This window comes from Empidonax traillii, unplaced genomic scaffold (assembly GCF_003031625.1).
Source record: "Empidonax traillii isolate 1590-97213 ecotype Southwest subspecies unplaced genomic scaffold, ASM303162v1 scaffold230:size732421, whole genome shotgun sequence".
Taxonomy (NCBI): Eukaryota; Metazoa; Chordata; class Aves; order Passeriformes; family Tyrannidae; genus Empidonax; species Empidonax traillii.
The window spans coordinates 457,415-473,946 of NW_020955423.1; the positions used below are offsets into that span (position 1 = coordinate 457,415).

General features: G+C 49.1%; 1 long non-coding RNA gene across 1 annotated transcript; it reads left to right on the forward strand.

Annotated features, from left to right (window-relative positions):
* Window positions 1–7,128: 7,128 nt before the first annotated feature.
* LOC114059523 lies at window positions 7,129–7,962 on the forward strand. The gene is made up of 3 exons (XR_003571687.1): window positions 7,129–7,348; window positions 7,570–7,662; window positions 7,825–7,962. It is a non-coding gene; the product is annotated as an uncharacterized LOC114059523 (long non-coding RNA).
* The last annotated feature ends 8,570 nt before the right edge of the window (window positions 7,963–16,532 follow it).

The following is a 16,532-nucleotide window of genomic DNA, read 5'->3' on the forward strand; positions in this document are numbered from 1 at the left end:
ACGTGTTTGCTTTGATTCCCTTTGATTCCCATCCAGTATGACTGAGCACACCCCTGGGCATCCACCTGAGTCCCATCTGCTGGTCCAGATGGGCCCAGGCTTCCTGTGGGATGTGCCTGTTCTGTGCAGGCATGACACACAGAGCCATCCCAGCTGGTTTATTCGGGGGAGTTTCAGGGTGCTCAGTCCTGCTTTCTCTTCTCAGGCTGGTTTTGCATCTCAGCTGCTTGGACCTCGCAGCCCTTTGACCTGGATAATTACACCAATGCCAACTGCCTGTGCCCAGCCACTGCCACTGGAGGGAAGTGCTCAGCTGGGTTCTACTGCCCCAGGGGGAGCCCAGAGCCCCTTCCTTGCCCTCCTGGGTTTTACTGCAATGCCTCAGGTTTGTGTCTTTGGGGAAACAAAAGGAGTGGAGACAAATTAGAGGCGTTGTGTGGGCAAGGGAATGTTTGCCTTTTAAGAGCTCTTTAGGAGATCCTAAAGCTAAGTTCTGTTTTGGGAGATAAACCTGATTTTGCCAGAATTTGCTGGGTGACCTTGACTAAGAGTCTCTGTGGCCGTGTTCCCCTCTTCAGAGGGCCAGTATGAACACACCTCATTCCAGGTTCATAGATGTTGAGCACCAGGGGCTGCTGCCAGATTACCTGCCCTCTGCCTCTGCAGAGCCTGCAGGTGCTGAAATACTGACTGATGCTCCATTTCCTCCCACTCCTTTTCTGTCCTTTCCCTTTTCTTTCGGTGTGTGCAACAGGAATTGTTTTATCCTGGTACTGTGCTTGGGAGGTGCCTGTGGCGTTTTCCAGAGGGAGGCTGTTGAGCAGTTGTTCTTCCTGTTCTTCTCAGTGCTTTGAGTGCCCCCATCCTCTCTGTGTTCCAGGTCTGTCTGTCCCCAGTGGGGAATGTGCTGCTGGGTTTTACTGTGAAGGGGAAGCAGCTCTCCCTAAACCCACAGATGGTGTGACTGGGAACGTTTGCCCTGTGGGGACCTTCTGCAGTGAGTATCCAGCACAGCCAGGACTGAGGATTTCCTGTCCCATGAGGCCTGAAAGACTAAAAATGTCATGTCCTTTTAAAATCTGAAACACTGGTGGGTGATTTTGAGGGTGTGGTAGCCAACTTGCTGGGGTCTGACCACAAAGTCCCAAATTCTTCCCCTGGCCTGTTCTTTGAAGGTGATAAAGGGATATTTTTGTCTCAATACCTAAACTTTAGAATGTTATTGGCTTCACCTCTGTTTCCCTGAGTAAAATGAAGCTAATAATATCTGTCCTCTCCATTCTTCCCTTGTTTATCTCTCTCTGTCTGGCTTCTCCTCCCACAGCTGCAGCATCAGCAGTGCCCCAGCTGTGCCCAGCTGGCACCTTTTCCAGCCTCCCGGGGAGGAGAACACTTTCTGAGTGCCAGCCTTGCCCCTCTGGCTTCTACTGTGAGGAGCCTGGGCTCAGTGCCCCGAGTGGGGAGTGCTGGGCAGGTAAGTGGGGAATAAACTGCACTGCAGACCCACAGAGGCTCTGGGGAAGGGCTCAGAGGAGTGTGAGTTGGTGGGAACTGCACAAATTCAAAATAAATGTCTTTCTGTGGGTCACTGGTTGAGAGTGGAAAAGCCATTTTTCCTGCTGGGAGAGCTGGCAGGAGTCAAGAGGTGCTTTAATCCAGAAAATAGGAGTTCTGTCCAAATGTTGTTCTGTGCTTCCCTCATACAAGAAGTGGCTGATTGTTACAAACTCTTGAGCCATCCTGTGGATCACAGTTTAGAGACTCGCTGCCTACCTTGGTGGTTCCTTCTCTTCACTGGTGGAGAATATTTTCTGTCTCTGGAAAAGGCCATTAGAGGTTAAAACAACTCAGATGTGAAAGAAATGGCAACATCTGTGTGTTCTGAGCAGTTTCAATACTGCCAAGGGAAAACTCTGACGTTCACTGGGAAAATTTCCTTTTGAAGGGTTTCAGCACCTGAAAGGAAACAGAGAGATCAATGTTGTGTCCTCAGATGTTTCCCTGTGTCACCTGTAAGCTTTGTCCTGTGTTCTGGGGGCCTCTGGGTGGTAAATTCTCTTCTAAAGAGTGCAGCAAGTGGAAAGCTTTGCTCTGCATTTGTGCCAGCAGTGCTGTGAGTCAGATCAATAGTTATTTAAGGTCAGCAGGAGGTTTATTTTTTTGAGTGGCCACCAAGCTTTGTGTGCTGGGAGAAGCTGTTCTCTCCTAATGAGCAGCACCTCTGTAGCTCACATCTCTCTGATTTAGCTTCTTTCCCTCTGTCTCCCTGCAGGTTATTACTGTGACAGCCAGCAAGGGCCAGTTATTGATTTCACCCTCTACCCCTGCCCACGAGGCTTTTACTGCCCACCAGGGACCAGCAGGAGCTCCCAGTACAGCTGCCCTGCAGGAACCTTTGGGCCAAGGCAAAAACTGAAGACTATCCAGGAATGTCAAAGGTGCCCAGCAGGAAAATACTGTGAATCCCCTGGCCTTGCTGCCCCAACAGGTAAGTTGCTGTCCTGAGCATCCTTATTCCTGCTAGAGAGTCCTGTCAGTGGCTGATGGTTAATGCAGGGCTTGGACTCCAGGGTTCTGACCCCACCTAAGGTGAACTGTCCCCATTTGGCTTCCTGGGAAAGAAAAAGGTTCATTTTCCTGAGCAAGACGTGAAAGAATGACTGCAGAAAGTAGAATTCCATGTGTGATGCTTCTTAAAAAAAAAAAAAAAATCCAGTGGGGAGATTTTCAGTGTCAAACCTGTCTGGTGTTTTGTTTTTTTACAATGAGTTTGTTTTTTCAGCCTGGTTCCCAAAGGACTAATCCTTTTGTGTGATTGATGTGTGGGTGATTAAGTTTAGCAGAGAAAGAGTGGGCGAAATACCCAGCAAGGACGTCTCCATCTTTTTCAAGATTGTTTTGCCACATCAGTGCTGATGATTTTTTTTTTGTTGTTGGTCCTTGCCCTGAAAGGCTTTAATTCAGCGAAGCATTTTAGTGGAATTCCTAATATTTCAGGATGTGCTGAACACGGTTCTAAAGAGAAATGTGTACTCAAATACTTGTTGAGGTGTGGAGGTAGGGCTCAGTCAGGGCAAAGGGAAGTGCTTCTCTCTCTGTCAGTGTGGCATCTGCTGCCACTTCTGCCCTCCTGGCACTTACAAGCAGCTCCTCTGCTTGCTGACCATTCCCTCACTGATTTGTGCACTGGCAGAGGCCCTGCACGATGGCAAATGCCTACATGTCAGTCTGCATTCTGAAACTTGTATTTATGTGCCTTTTATTTTCGTAGATTCATGTGTTTTGCACCGATTATTCTGTTTTCTAGGAGACTGTGCTGAGGGGTTTTGGTGTAAGAGCGGTGCCCGGGTAAGAGACCCCCAGGATGGAGAGTCAGGACATCCTTGTCCTGCTGGGCATTACTGCCCTGAAGGTGGGTGCTTGGAAACGTGACTTTTCTTCATTCCTGGGCAGCGTGAGGTGGCATTTCCTCACTTAGGGATGGTTGATTCCAGGTGCAGCCCTTCCCCTGCAGTGCCCTCCGGGCACCTGGGCTGGCAGGGCGGGCAGGAGGAGCCTGCAGGAATGCCAGCCCTGTCCCGGGGGATATTTCTGCAATGGCTCTGGGCAGGGGGCTCCCTCGGGGCAGTGCAGCCCAGGGTGAGTAGAACAAGCACTTGGGTAGAACAAGGGGTGGTCTGCAAGGGGCTCTGTGCCCTGTTGAATGCTCAGTGTGTGCTCCTGGTGCAGGTTCTACTGCGCCGCCGGTGCCCAGAGCCCCACGCCCAGCGATGGCATCGCGGGAGCTCCGTGTCCACCCGCTCACTTCTGTCCCCCCGGCTCCAGCGCTCCTGTCCCCTGTCCCCCTGGCTCCCACCTGCCCCACAGCCACGGGCAGCAGTGCCAGCCTTGCCCAGAGGGTCATTACTGTGTGTCTGGTGAGGAGCCGGCGCCCTGTCCGCAGGGTGAGTGCAGCTCACGCTTAAATGTCCGATTTGCCCCCTCGATTTTCCAAAGGCTGCTGGTCCTGAGCTCTCCTGCCTTTCCTCCCCAGGGTATTTCTGTCCCAAGGGCACGGCTCTTCCAGTTGCTTGTCCAGCAGGATCCTATAACCCTTCCCAAAGACAAACCAGCTGCCTCCCCTGTCCTGAAGGGTAAGAGTGAGAGGGTGATTTTAGGATTATACACATGAGTAAGGGACTGCTGGAAGTAACTGTTTATCCTGGATGAGGTGGGAAAATGAGTTATTTTACCACTGAAAGGCACTTGTCTCCATGAGGAAGCAGAGCTGCTGCTGAGCTCTGTCTCACAGCACTGTGTAGATGATTATGGGACCAGGAAAAGTCCTAACTCCGTATTCATGGAAGGGGATTTAGGCTGTTCAGAGCACAGAAACCAATTGGCACCCTAAACTTTGCTCCTGTCTGGAGATAATAGAAGGTTCCCTTGGCAACAGGCTGGCAGAGGCCTGTTGAAGGGGAAGAGGATCTTGAAAATCACCTGATGCTGAGCCTGGCTTTTCCTTGGGGGATTTATCTCCAATTACTGAGTGGATTTGACCTTGATTAACTGTTACAAGTTGATGAATCACAGCCTGGATGTGTTATGACTCAAGTTAAGAAAATTATGTCTCTGTGGCTTTTGCAATTATGCCATCAATTTGGCACAGGAGGAAACAACTGAGGATGCAGTGATATGCATAAGAAGCTCGCTTGTCTGGTCAGTACAGTGCAGCAGCCACATCAGACAAGCTACTCCCACCACTGGTGGGTGGGTATTTGTGGAGAGAATATTACTTGGGAAATTAGAATAGAATATTACTAGAATATAGTATGTATTCTATAATATGTTATATATTATTATGTATAACATATTCTAATTAGTATTATATTATATATCATTATAATTATTATATATTATTATATATTATTATATTTTTGTTTTATTTTATATATTGCTATGTATTATTATATTAAATATTAGTAATATTACATACTATTACTATATATTATATATCTTTTATGTATGTATAACATTTTATGTTATTAGAATAGAATATAACTATACACATTTTTTCCTTCCTTTTTTTTTTTTTTAATCTTTCTTTGTACCAGATTCTTCTGCCCCAAAAACTCCTCTTCCTTTTTGGAGAATAAATGCTCAGCTGGCCACTACTGCCCTGCAGGCACTGCTTCTGCAGCTCAGTTCCCATGTCCCAAAGGGACTTACAACCCCCAGACTGGAAGCAGCCTGAGGTCCCACTGCACCCCCTGTGACCCAGGTAACAGAGATGTCTCAGCAGTGACAGGAGAACGTGTGAAAATGGGTATTGAACGTGTTTGAGGTTCACTGGGTGGGGTTTCTGGATTGTTCTGGTCTCACTCATGGCATTATTTTGCTTTTCAGGGCATTACTGTGGACTGGCAGGGCAGCCCCACGTGACAGGACCCTGCTTGGCTGGGTTTTACTGCACTGGAGGTGCCTCCAGCCCAACACCCACGGATGGTCTTGAGGGGAACACGTGCCCCAAGGGAGCTTATTGTCCTCTGGGCTCTGCCTTCCCACAGCCCTGTCCTCCTGGCTACTACAGCAGCTCCTCTGGGAATACTGGGATGGAGGATTGCCTCCTGTGTGACGCAGGTACGTTGGAAGAAAGGATTGAGGAGATTTGGGCCGTTTTGGGGGCTCTTGAAAAGCTGTAGTTCCAGAGCAGGCACTCCTGAACCACTGCTGGCTCGGAGAGAGGTGCTGGTAGAGCACAGAGAGGCTAAATCTGCCATTTTCCCACATTAAGTGGATGCTCAGAGTGAAGTGCAAGCTGAGAGTTTCCCTTTGCAGCCTTTCCCTTGATGCTTTCACACTCGAGAGGGGACACAAGGGCTGTTTGTTCAGGCGTGGAAGCTCTGCACCTGCAGCCATTCCCACTGAAAGCATCTCCAGGAGCGGAGATGGGGGCGGCATCAAAGGTGGTGCTTCAGTGAATATTTCCTCACTGTGTACTTGCTGTTGTCTGTCCTGTGTGGCCAGTATCACAGAATATTCCCACAAGGATCATCAGTATAATTATGGCCTTTTTTAATTTATGGTCCTTCTTAATTTCAGGGTATTTCTGTGATGGGACTGGACTTGTCTCTCCAAGTGGATTATGTGAGGCTGGATTCTATTGCAGTGGAGGAGCCATTTCTCCTAAACCTCCCAGGGTAAGCTGTGCTTGTGATATAAATGCTACAAAATATCATGTCTGTGGAACTGAAGACCATAAGGTCACCTTAGTTTTTTTGGGCCTGGATTAAACTCTCTTTTACTGCATTATCTCATCAGGTATATCTGGTTTATTGATAGTGAAAGAGGCCAGAGATGACAAAACACACCTGGCCTTCTTTGAGCTTTACATCTCAAAGCTGGGCAAAAGGAGCTCTCTCTTTGCATATTGATGCTGCAGAGCAGAGTGGAATGCCAAATCTGATTAAAATTACAGAGGTGGGGAGTGCCTGAGTTTGATTAGAATGCTGATTCTGTCAGCCTTCCTCTGAGGCAAAATACAGGATGAATTTGTAAAGATGATAACTTGACAAGGCACTGGCTTTGTGCCACAGAGATTTACTATATGGGCAGAATTCCGACCTTTTATTTTGGAAAAAGATAGGTGTGTGCAGCCTGGGAGACTGAGGCGTGAGCACAAGATCTCATAATCTTTTTCTTCAGCAGTGGAATCTGGCAGAGACCTTTCTGCAAGGGCAGCCTCTTGAGTTTTCAGGCTGTAACTGTGGGGTTTCTCTTCCAAGACGACAGACAGTGGAGGTCCCTGTCCCCCTGGCCATCAGTGTGTGATGGGGAGCAGCAGAGCCCAGTCCTGCCCTGCAGGGACCTACAGCCCATCCTGGGGGATGACACAGTGCCTGGGGTGCCCAGAAGGCTTTTACTGCACGGCTGCCTCTGCAAACTACACAGACTGTCCTGCAGGTGGGTCTGGCTGCACCTCCCCAGCCTCCCCCTGCTGCACCTCAGCCCTGATCGCTGCATTTGAGAAATTGCAGGGTGGGCCCACAATCAGTCCTTCCCAGAAGGGGAAGAAAGGAAATTCCATGTGTGATTCTCCCAGCATGTTTTAACTGTCACGAACCCACCCTTTCTTCCCTAGGTCATTATTGCCCCAGGAATACAGAATTTGCCACACAATATCCTTGTCCCCCTGGAACCTACAGTGAAGCTTTAAATCTCTGGGATGCTTCCAAGTGCCAGCTGTGCCCTCCTGGAAGAGTCTGTTCCAAGTCAGGCCTGGCAAAACCAGATGGACTGTGCATGCCTGGGTGGTTTTGTCCACCTGGATCCACGTCAAGCAAACCAGTGATTCCTGGGAATTACTCTGGTATGAAGGGAAACAGTAAATGGTGATGATGGTTGTTTTTGAGGGGGTTATTAGGGTCACCTAAAAGACCTAATCAGGTTCAAGGTGGCTTTTTTTCCCCTTTTTATTTTCCTTAATTCAGTGCTGTAGTTCTGTTCTCCCTGAACTCTCTCAGTAAGATTTTTGCAGCTATGTTTGCAGTTCCTACGTTTCATCTCAGGCTGTGCCTTTTCCATTAACAGGGATGGCAGCCCCACCTTCTGGATCTGTTGGGTTGTGCCAAGCAGGAACCTTTTGTCCTGCTGGGTCATTTCTTCCTCTTCCCTGCCCTCCAGGTAGGAGAAGACTCTTTTTCCCTGCACAGATTTGCTGGGTTGGAGTTTTTGTACCTCTGTGCTCTTTCCCCTTTTGCCAAGATTCCCCAGGGAAACCCAGTCGTGCTGTGGCTGGTCCTGGTGCCTCTGAAATGCTGATTTTGGTTCTGTCCCCTGCTCCAGGTTGGTTCTGTGCCACCTCAGAGCTGGCAGCTCCGTCAGGTCCTTGTCAGGCTGGATTTTACTGCACAGGGGGCTCCACGCTCCCCAACCCCAGGGATGGAGCAGTGGGAAACATCTGTCCCCGAGGCCACTTCTGTCCTGCAGGGAGTTATTCTCCCTCTCCCTGTCCCCCAGGTAGGTTTGATGGCAGCTGGGAGTCAAATTGGGAGTCATTTCTCCTCCCAGTGCCCAGGGAGCTGGTGGAACTGTATTCCCTTGGAATTCCTTCTTATCCAGCATCCTTTTGGCATCTTCTGCAGGAGGGAGCTGGCACCAGAGTAGTTGCAGTTACTGTGTGAGCAGCTCCACAACCACTTCCAGCAGGGCCTGGGATGATGTTCCAGTGTGATTTTGGTGGGTTTTGATTTCCAGGCTCCTTCTTGGCTCACCATGGGGGTCAATCAGCAGAGGATTGCCAGCCCTGCTCCCCAGGCTGGTTCTGTTCCCAGCACGGCCACAGCTCCCCAGAGGGATTGTGTAAGGCAGGATGGTTCTGCCCAGCAGGCTCTGTGTCAGACCAGCATTCAGGTAGGAGACCTTTGGGGTCATTCTTTAGCTACAGTGGTGAGATTTTAAAATCTGACCTTACCTAAAGTTTCAAGTTATGTTTAGAAATGAAAAAGTGTTTTCCAAAAATTCTTCCGAGTAACACATCTTAAAGTAGTGGGTGAGGGTGTGCAAATACAGGAGGAAAAATAGGAGATCTTACCATGGTAAAAAACAAGCTGAAAAATACCCCAAAAGGACTTTTTGTTTCTTTTGATATTTTCACCTTTGTTAAAAAAACAACTAGTGAGAGAGAAATTATATGGGATTGTCCATTCTCCCATTCACAAGGGTGATGGAGGGATAAATGTAGCTCAAATCCTGGTGTATTAGGCATGGAATTTAGTGACCCATGTGCCAGTGCAGACAGGCTCCATCCCCTTCAGCTCTCTGGAAGCTGTTTAGGGCAGCAATGCTTTAAACAAAACTGGGGACAGGTTGTTCTTCATCAGAACTTTATCTTATTAAGTCTTCCAGCTCTAGGTTTGTGGTGCTGCTTTCTCCATGCAGCTGTTCAGGAATAGCCACAGCAGAGGTGTATTTCTTTTTTTTTTTTTTAATCCTAGATTATTTGTGTCCTGTGGGTCACTATTGCCCCATTGGCAGCCCAGAGCCCGTGCCTTGTCCCCCTGGAGAATATCAGGACCAGGCTGGTAAAATCCAGTGTGAAACATGCCCAGCAGGAATGTGAGTGACATGAATTTTCTCATTTCTCTTGAGGCTTTATTAGGAATTAAATGTGCATTTCCCTCTGCCTTAGGCTGCTCGGTGTCTGATACACAAAATACACACTTTGATGTACGAGACTGGTTTTCTTTCTGTTTTCAGATCACTTTTCGCTTTATTTGGTATGACACAATTCATGTGTCATAGCAAGCCCATCCTAGTAGGTCTGGATGCTGGGATGGACAGGGTGGTCCTGAGAATTTATATCTTAGTTTTCCATTTGTTTCCTTCCAAGTAATTTGCTTTCATTGTGTGTCTTAGACTGTGGTTATTGTGCAAAAGAAGCTTCTTAGTTTCTGGCAGAACAGAGGGAAAACATAGGCTGAGGAAACACTTGGGTTGTGGGGTTTTTTTTGCAGGTTCTGTGCCCTAAAAGACCACCCAGGTGATCTCCAGGAGAACATCTCCCAGGGTGTGGTCAAACCAATGGAATGTCCAGCAGGATATTACTGCCTGCCAGGAACAAAGGCTGCCCACCAGTACCCGTGTCCAGAGGGCACCTACAGCAACCAGACTGGACTGGGAAAGCCCAGGGACTGCAAACCTTGTCCTGGAGGCACCTTCTGTGCCAGTGCAGGTGGGAATCACATATGGATTAAACACAGTTTAAAGCACTGGTTTGCATCCAGGAGAGTCAGAAAGTTCCACCAGCGAGCGAAATGTTCTGTGCAGTTCATGTACCATTTGTAGTGATCTCTGTGGGATTCCTGGAGCAGAGATTCTTTGCCATCACTTCAAATATGTTTTGCAAAGTATCTTTTGCGTGGGCTGGGATTTCTGTGCTGCCCTTGGCTTAGCTGATGGATGTTCCTTCTCTTTAGGGCTCTCAGCCCCGAGTGGTCCGTGTTTTCCCGGGTATTACTGCTCTTCCAAGGCACGTGTGCCCAACCCTGTGAGGGATGGGACGGGCAGCCTGTGCCCAGCAGGGCATCACTGCCCTCCAGGCAGCAGCAAACCCCAGCCCTGTCCCACGGGCACTTTCCTGCCTCAGTCTGGGATGGTTTTCCGGAATTCCTGTCTGCCCTGCCCTGCAGGGAGCTTCTGCCAAGGAGAAGGCCTGGCTGCAGTTTCTGGTGTGTATTCCATACATTTTCGTTATTAAATTAACATGTTTTAATTATATTTTATTATTATTATAGTAAATATGGTATTATTAATAATAATTATCAATATTTATAAATAATAAATATTTAAATAAATATTTATATATAATCTAAATATATGTTTATATTGATATAAATATATAATATATAATTTATGTAACTAATATATTATTAATATTTATAAATATTTATTATTAATAATATTAATAAATATTAAAATAAAAATAAGTCTGTTTTAAAAATTAGCACAGCTTTTGTCTCCCAGTTTGCTTTATTTGTTTGTTTGTTTGTTTTCTGATTTTAAATCTAACACTGAAGCTTTTTTTCCTGGCAGGAACATGTTACCCTGGGTATTTCTGTGACCTTGGATCCACTCAGCCAGACCACAGGCACTGCCCCCCTGGCTTCTACTGCCCTGAAGGCACCGAATTCCCAATCCCTTGCAGTCCTGGAAGCTTCAACTCTGGCAGTGGGAAAGGGCAATCAGCAGACTGCCAGCTCTGCCCAGCTGGGTACTCCTGCAGTGGTGAGGCTGTGCTGCTGTGTTTGGGGAGGTCACACACAGACACCCACCACAGCTTTATTTCTTACACCCTGGTCCTGAGCAGATAGAGGAAGAACAAACTCAGTGCCTCACATCCTCTTTGGGTACTGATGTACACTAAATATTAATGCCCCAAATCATTTGTTGTCCAAAACTCCCGCTGGTTTCTCAGTCGCAGCCTCAGGTCACCCATAAAGCTTCTTGTTTGCTCTTGCACTTCTTTATTTCTTGGCTCAGCCACTTCTTCTTCGTGTCTGACATGCCTTTGGCCTCTCAGGGAGGGAGACAAACCCTCCTGGCAAGCAGCTCCCGGTCTGGCCAGCAGCCAGAGCTTTGTGCTCTGAGACAGCTGCTCCCTCTCAGAGGTTCTCACCATCTGCCTCCACAAGGTGTTTGTTTGCTCCCCTCAGCGCTGAAATAGTTGTGGTCACACTGTGACAGTTACAGATTCATCCATCACCTTCTGGGAGACAAAAGGGGCTTTTCCTTTCTCAGGTGAGGAACTGAAACAACAGGGAAGAAGTGACTTGGCTGAGAATAAAACACGAGTTTCAGCAGAGCTGGAACCACAACTGGGAGCCTCAGAGTCCCAGCTGAGTGTTTTAATTGAAAACCCTGTTTTCCCCACGGATTTAATTCAGAACTGACTTACCTGTGCACTAAGATGTTCTTTGCCTGAGGTTGAGAGAGAGAATTCAGAGAATAGGTGCTTTCTGGTGCTTTTTAGAGGTATATGATAAAGGAAATCATGATTCCAGGAGACAAGGGTTTGCACTGTGTGTGATCTGGGCAAAACCACTTCTGAAGGACCATGTTCTGCTGTAACTGCTCACCTGCCAGACCTGAGTTACTCCTGTTCCTCATCACTATCCACAAGGTTTCTCCTGCCCCATGGGACCTGCTTTTCTGTATCTGGATGGACAGAATAGGGAGGAATAGGGGATTAGAGGTAGATGTTGATAGAGAAGGACATGGCCTGTGACCTGTTGAAGAACCCCCTGAGCAGAGTGCTGTTCTTTGTACCCCAGGTCCTGGAGCACACACTCCCGAGCTGTGCCCTGCTGGGCACTTCTGTCTGCCAGGGACCAACCTCAGCACACAACATCCCTGTCCAAAGGGCACCTTTGGCCCCAGGACTGGTGCCACTCGTGAGTCTGACTGTGAGCCCTGCCCAGCAGGTGAGTAGGGGCTGGAAAACATGAATTCTCCTTCCAAGTCATGATGTTCTGTGCAGCTCCTCACACTGAGGAGCTGTGTTCTGTTCGTTCTAGGCATGTATTGCTCAGCCCCAGGTCTGTCCCAGCCCTCTGGATTCTGCTATCCAGGTTATCACTGTGCCAAGGGAGCTGTCAGCCCAGCCCCCTTCAAACACAGGGTGAGTGCCAGGCAGCAGCAGCACAGCAAACCCAGTGACCTGGGGACAAGGACTGGGCTGTCACATTCTCCTGGCTCCTGCTGTCATATTTTCCAAGCATTCCTGCTCTTCATGAGGCTGCTCATGCCTTTTCCTGCTGCCCCTGAGAGCTCCTCACCCGCTCATGGGGTCAGCTGGAATATGTTGCTGATGAATTCTGGCCAGACCTGTGTTTCTGTAGATTGCACTGGAGTGTGTGGTCTAATATCCCCTCCAAAAGTTGGCTTTGGGGATAGCACAGCCAAACCTCAGCATCCCAAGGCCCTTTTTATGCCAGCCATGGCCTTTGTTTTAATTCAGAGGCAGCAAAAACTTGTAGGACCCAGCTCCTTCTGTACGTGGTGTTAAATCTCCTTCTCATGACGCTTTTTCCTCTGTGTTTTTCTGGTGCAGGTGGAATCCTCCAGCCTGGCTCTGCCTGGCAACGACATCTGCCCCGTGGGCCATTTCTGCCCCCGGGGCACAGGGTATCCCGTGCCGTGTCCTCCCGGATCCTTCTCCCCCTCGGAGGGCCTGGAGGCGGAGGAGCAGTGCCAGCCCTGCCCAGCTGGGCACTACTGCAGTGGCAAGGGGCTGTCTGAGCTGGCCCAGACCTCGCTGTGTCACCCAGGGTGTGTGAGAACAGCTCTTTGGGCAGCGACAAAGCCACAGCCGTGCTGTGTGTTAGAGCTGAGGGACACCCAAACTGACAGATCCTGGGCCTTTTCTTACCCCTTGGGTTGGGATGTTGCACCTCCTTGGTGAGCTCAGGAGATGTTTCAGAGCCTTTCCTTTTTCCCTCAGTTTGCCTGACATTCCACCCCAGGCTTATCCACAGTTTTTTCACTGTTTTCAGCTAAAAGAATTATCACTACAAATAATAGTATTACAAATAAATTACTGTTGGAAATCCCTTATTTAGCCTCATAATCACCCCTGCTGAGTATTGAATATTTTTTTCTCTCCTGTGTTCCCTTCTCCCACAAGGTGGTGCCAGAACCAGGGACAAGTTACCATTTCCAGCCTGTGCAAGGGAAGTGCCCTGAGCAATATCTGTCCATCTCAGGACATTCCTCATAGCAAGAAGCTACAGAAACTCAATTTTACATGTGCAAGAGAGTCTTAGAAGTGATTTCAGTGCAGTGTAACAAGATTTCCTGGGAAAGGATTTCTAATAACAGCTGGCTCCTGAATCTAGTGGAGAAAATCACAATTAAATTTGTCTAGAAGTGGAAGCTGAGCTCAGAATACAAGTGAGGGCTACATTTGGAGAGGATAAAAATAATGAGCCACCAAACCAGACTTCTTGGGAGTAAAGAGGGATTTGCCACATCCTAGTCAAATCTGAAATGTTCCCAAAAAATCCTTTAACCCCAGAAAGATGTTACAGCCTGGCTGTAGCAGCAGGGATTAAGGTTTGTGAGCTGGATGACAGTGAATATCACATGATTACAAATGACCCTCGACTTCCAAAATCTGAAGTCCTTGTCCCCACAACATGCTGTGCCCAGGTTGCTTTTCAACACCTCTACCATGTAACATCCATCACTGCCCATAACCTGCTGTTCAGGCTGAATAGATCTTGCTTCCAGGCAAAACAAAAAAAAAAAGAAAGGCAGCTTTGCTGTTCCTTTTCCTTAAGGACTGAGAATTGTTTCTTCTTTGGGAACGACATGGTTTGAATCCCTGTCTGCAGCAGATGATGGGATCAGAGCTCTCATTGTCCTTGTTGCTCAGCTCTTAGAACTGTTGTAATTTTTGTATTTCCTCATCTTTACTTGAAGTGAGGGTGTGGGAGGGAAGTGGTAAAGGGAAGAGTCACTGATGGCATTAAAGCAGGGGCCTGCAAAAGGACTTGGGGTTAAAAAGAGGCTCAGCAAAGGCAGCTGGAACTGAACACTTGGGCCCTGTGTTTTGAAGTAAAAATACTTTAGTTTTCAAAGGCTTTTCCTTCTAGAATGAGAACACTTTCTAGGCAGCTTAGAGTAAAAAAAAAAAGCCTTTTACCAGGATTTTCAGGTGGGCACCAACTTACAGATGGGGGGGGTTGAAGTTGTCATCCACACTGAAACAGCCTGCATTTTCAAGGGGTGTCTCCCCCATTTAATGCCTCTGAGTGGGGCTGGGAGCTGTTCCAGCCTGAATTCTCTCTCTCCAGGTATGTTTGCCTGGAAGGAAACTCTGCTCCTTGCCCTTCTGATGGGATCCATGGATACAGATGTCCCAGAGGCTTCTACTGCCCCGCGGGCAGCGGGCTGGAGCTGCCCTGTGAGCCTGGCACCTTCAGCCCCGTGCCTGGGGCAGGGACCTGCCTGCCCTGCCCACCTGGAATGGCCTGTGGAAGTGCTGCCACTGTGGAGCCCCTCACCTGCCCCAGAGGTGAGAATCAGGTGTGCAGGAAAACTCTGAACATGATGGGAGGAGGTGGGATGGATGGCCAGAACCCTGCTGGCTGAACCAGAGCAGGGGTTCCTTCAGGGAATGGGGTGTTTGCTCAGCATTCCCACCTCTCTCTCTCCTGTCTTCATTCCCCTCTCCATGTGCAGGTTATTACTGCCCAGCTGGAACTGCTGCCCCACTGCCGTGTCCCGAGGGGACTCTGAACACCTTGGAGGGGGCACTGGCCCCCACTGCCTGCAGGCTGTGCCCAGTGGGCAGGTACTGCAGGGGGGAGGCCAACTGGGAACCAGATGGTGAGTTTGGTTAATAACCCACCCCACAGCACAGGGGTTGGATATTCAGGATGCAGGGAATTAGAAAATATCTTTGTGAACAGAGTAAAGGTTATTGGAGGGCACCCTTCACCCTGTGCCTAATCAGCCACTTCTCTTTCCCTGCCTCATTCTTTTCACTGAGCATTTATTTTGGATGTTGTTTTGGATGTTAGTGCATTGCTTTTCCTTCTCTCCCTTTGTTTTTTTCTGCTTTCTCTTCCTTTAATACTTTTATTGCTGTTCTTTCTGTCCTCTTAAATGCTTCCCCTCCCATTTGAGCACAGAGTGATTGTCACTGGGGCAAAATGCCAAGGCTGGATACCTGGAAAGAAGAGAGGCAGGACTCTTCCCACAGGAAACAAATGATAGGGAACTCGTTAGAGAACTGATAAGGTAAGCAAATGCCAGATGAGATCAGTGCAAGTAAAGAAAGGAAGTCATAGAGGCCAAAGGTTAATGAGAGGGAGGAAAGGCAAACTAAAGGTGAACTGCCCAGGGTATCAGCAGTGACAAAATAGGATAAGGATGGGATTTGGCTTCTCTTCTGAGTTATCTGCCTATTTCTGAGGGTTTGAGGAGGTGCCACCCTCTCTGTTGTGCCCTGGCAGGTCTGTGCTCAGCTGGGTACTACTGTGAGGGAGGAGCCACTGATGCCACTCCACGTGGGACACCTGCCTCCCCTCTCAGTGGGCCCTGCCCAGCCGGGCACTACTGCCCAGAGGGAACCCATTTCCCAGTTGCCTGCCCCGCTGGCACCCTGAACAACGCCACGGGTGAGTGTGAGCTCACCCACGGGTCTGGCATCGCTGAGCAGCTGCCCCTTGGCCAGGCCTGATGGTACCCATGTGCTGCTGGTGCTGTTCTGTGCTGGGTGTTCCTCCACCTCCCCTCCTCTCTGGCCATGATCTTTGGTTTGCCCTCAGGTGGTGCCTCCCCACAGAGCTGTGTGCCCTGCTACCCCGGCTCCTTCTGTGCTGCTGCTGGGCTCAGTTCTCCAACAGGACCCTGTTCTGAGGGGTTTTACTGCCCAGCAAACTCCAGCTCTGTCAGCCCCACAGCATTGCTCTGCCCCAAGGTACTGCTGAGGGGTGGGGGAAGGAGAGGGGACTCAGCTCTGGGCAGGTCCCACAGTGGCAAAGGGTCTCACACACCTCATTGACACGTTGATTGCACCCACACAGAGTGTTGCCCGAGGTTTTAGTGACACAGACCCTGAGTTTGGCATCACCTCCATGAAATCTCTGTCCTTGCAGGGTCACTTCTGCCAGTCAGGGACAGCCCAGCCAACACCATGTCCTGCTGGAGAGTACCAGCCATCCACAGGCTCTGCATCCTGCATCCCCTGCCAGAGAGGGTTCTACTGCCAGGACCTGGTGACAGGAGACCCCAAGCGCTGCCCACCCCATTCTTACTGTCCCACAGGTACACTGGAACTTGCATGCCAAGGGTTCACTGTGATCCCAGAGAGGTACAACCCTCATGCTTGAATTCCTGCAGGCAGTGAGGTGGCAACGGGCCAGCATGTCCTGGGAGTCATTTGCCACGCTCTGATCCAGGTCAAGAGCCTTGTCAGACCACAACAGCCTAGCTGAGGTTTGTTGTTGTCTCTGTGGTCTCCTTTCCAGGCACACAAGTTCCTCTCC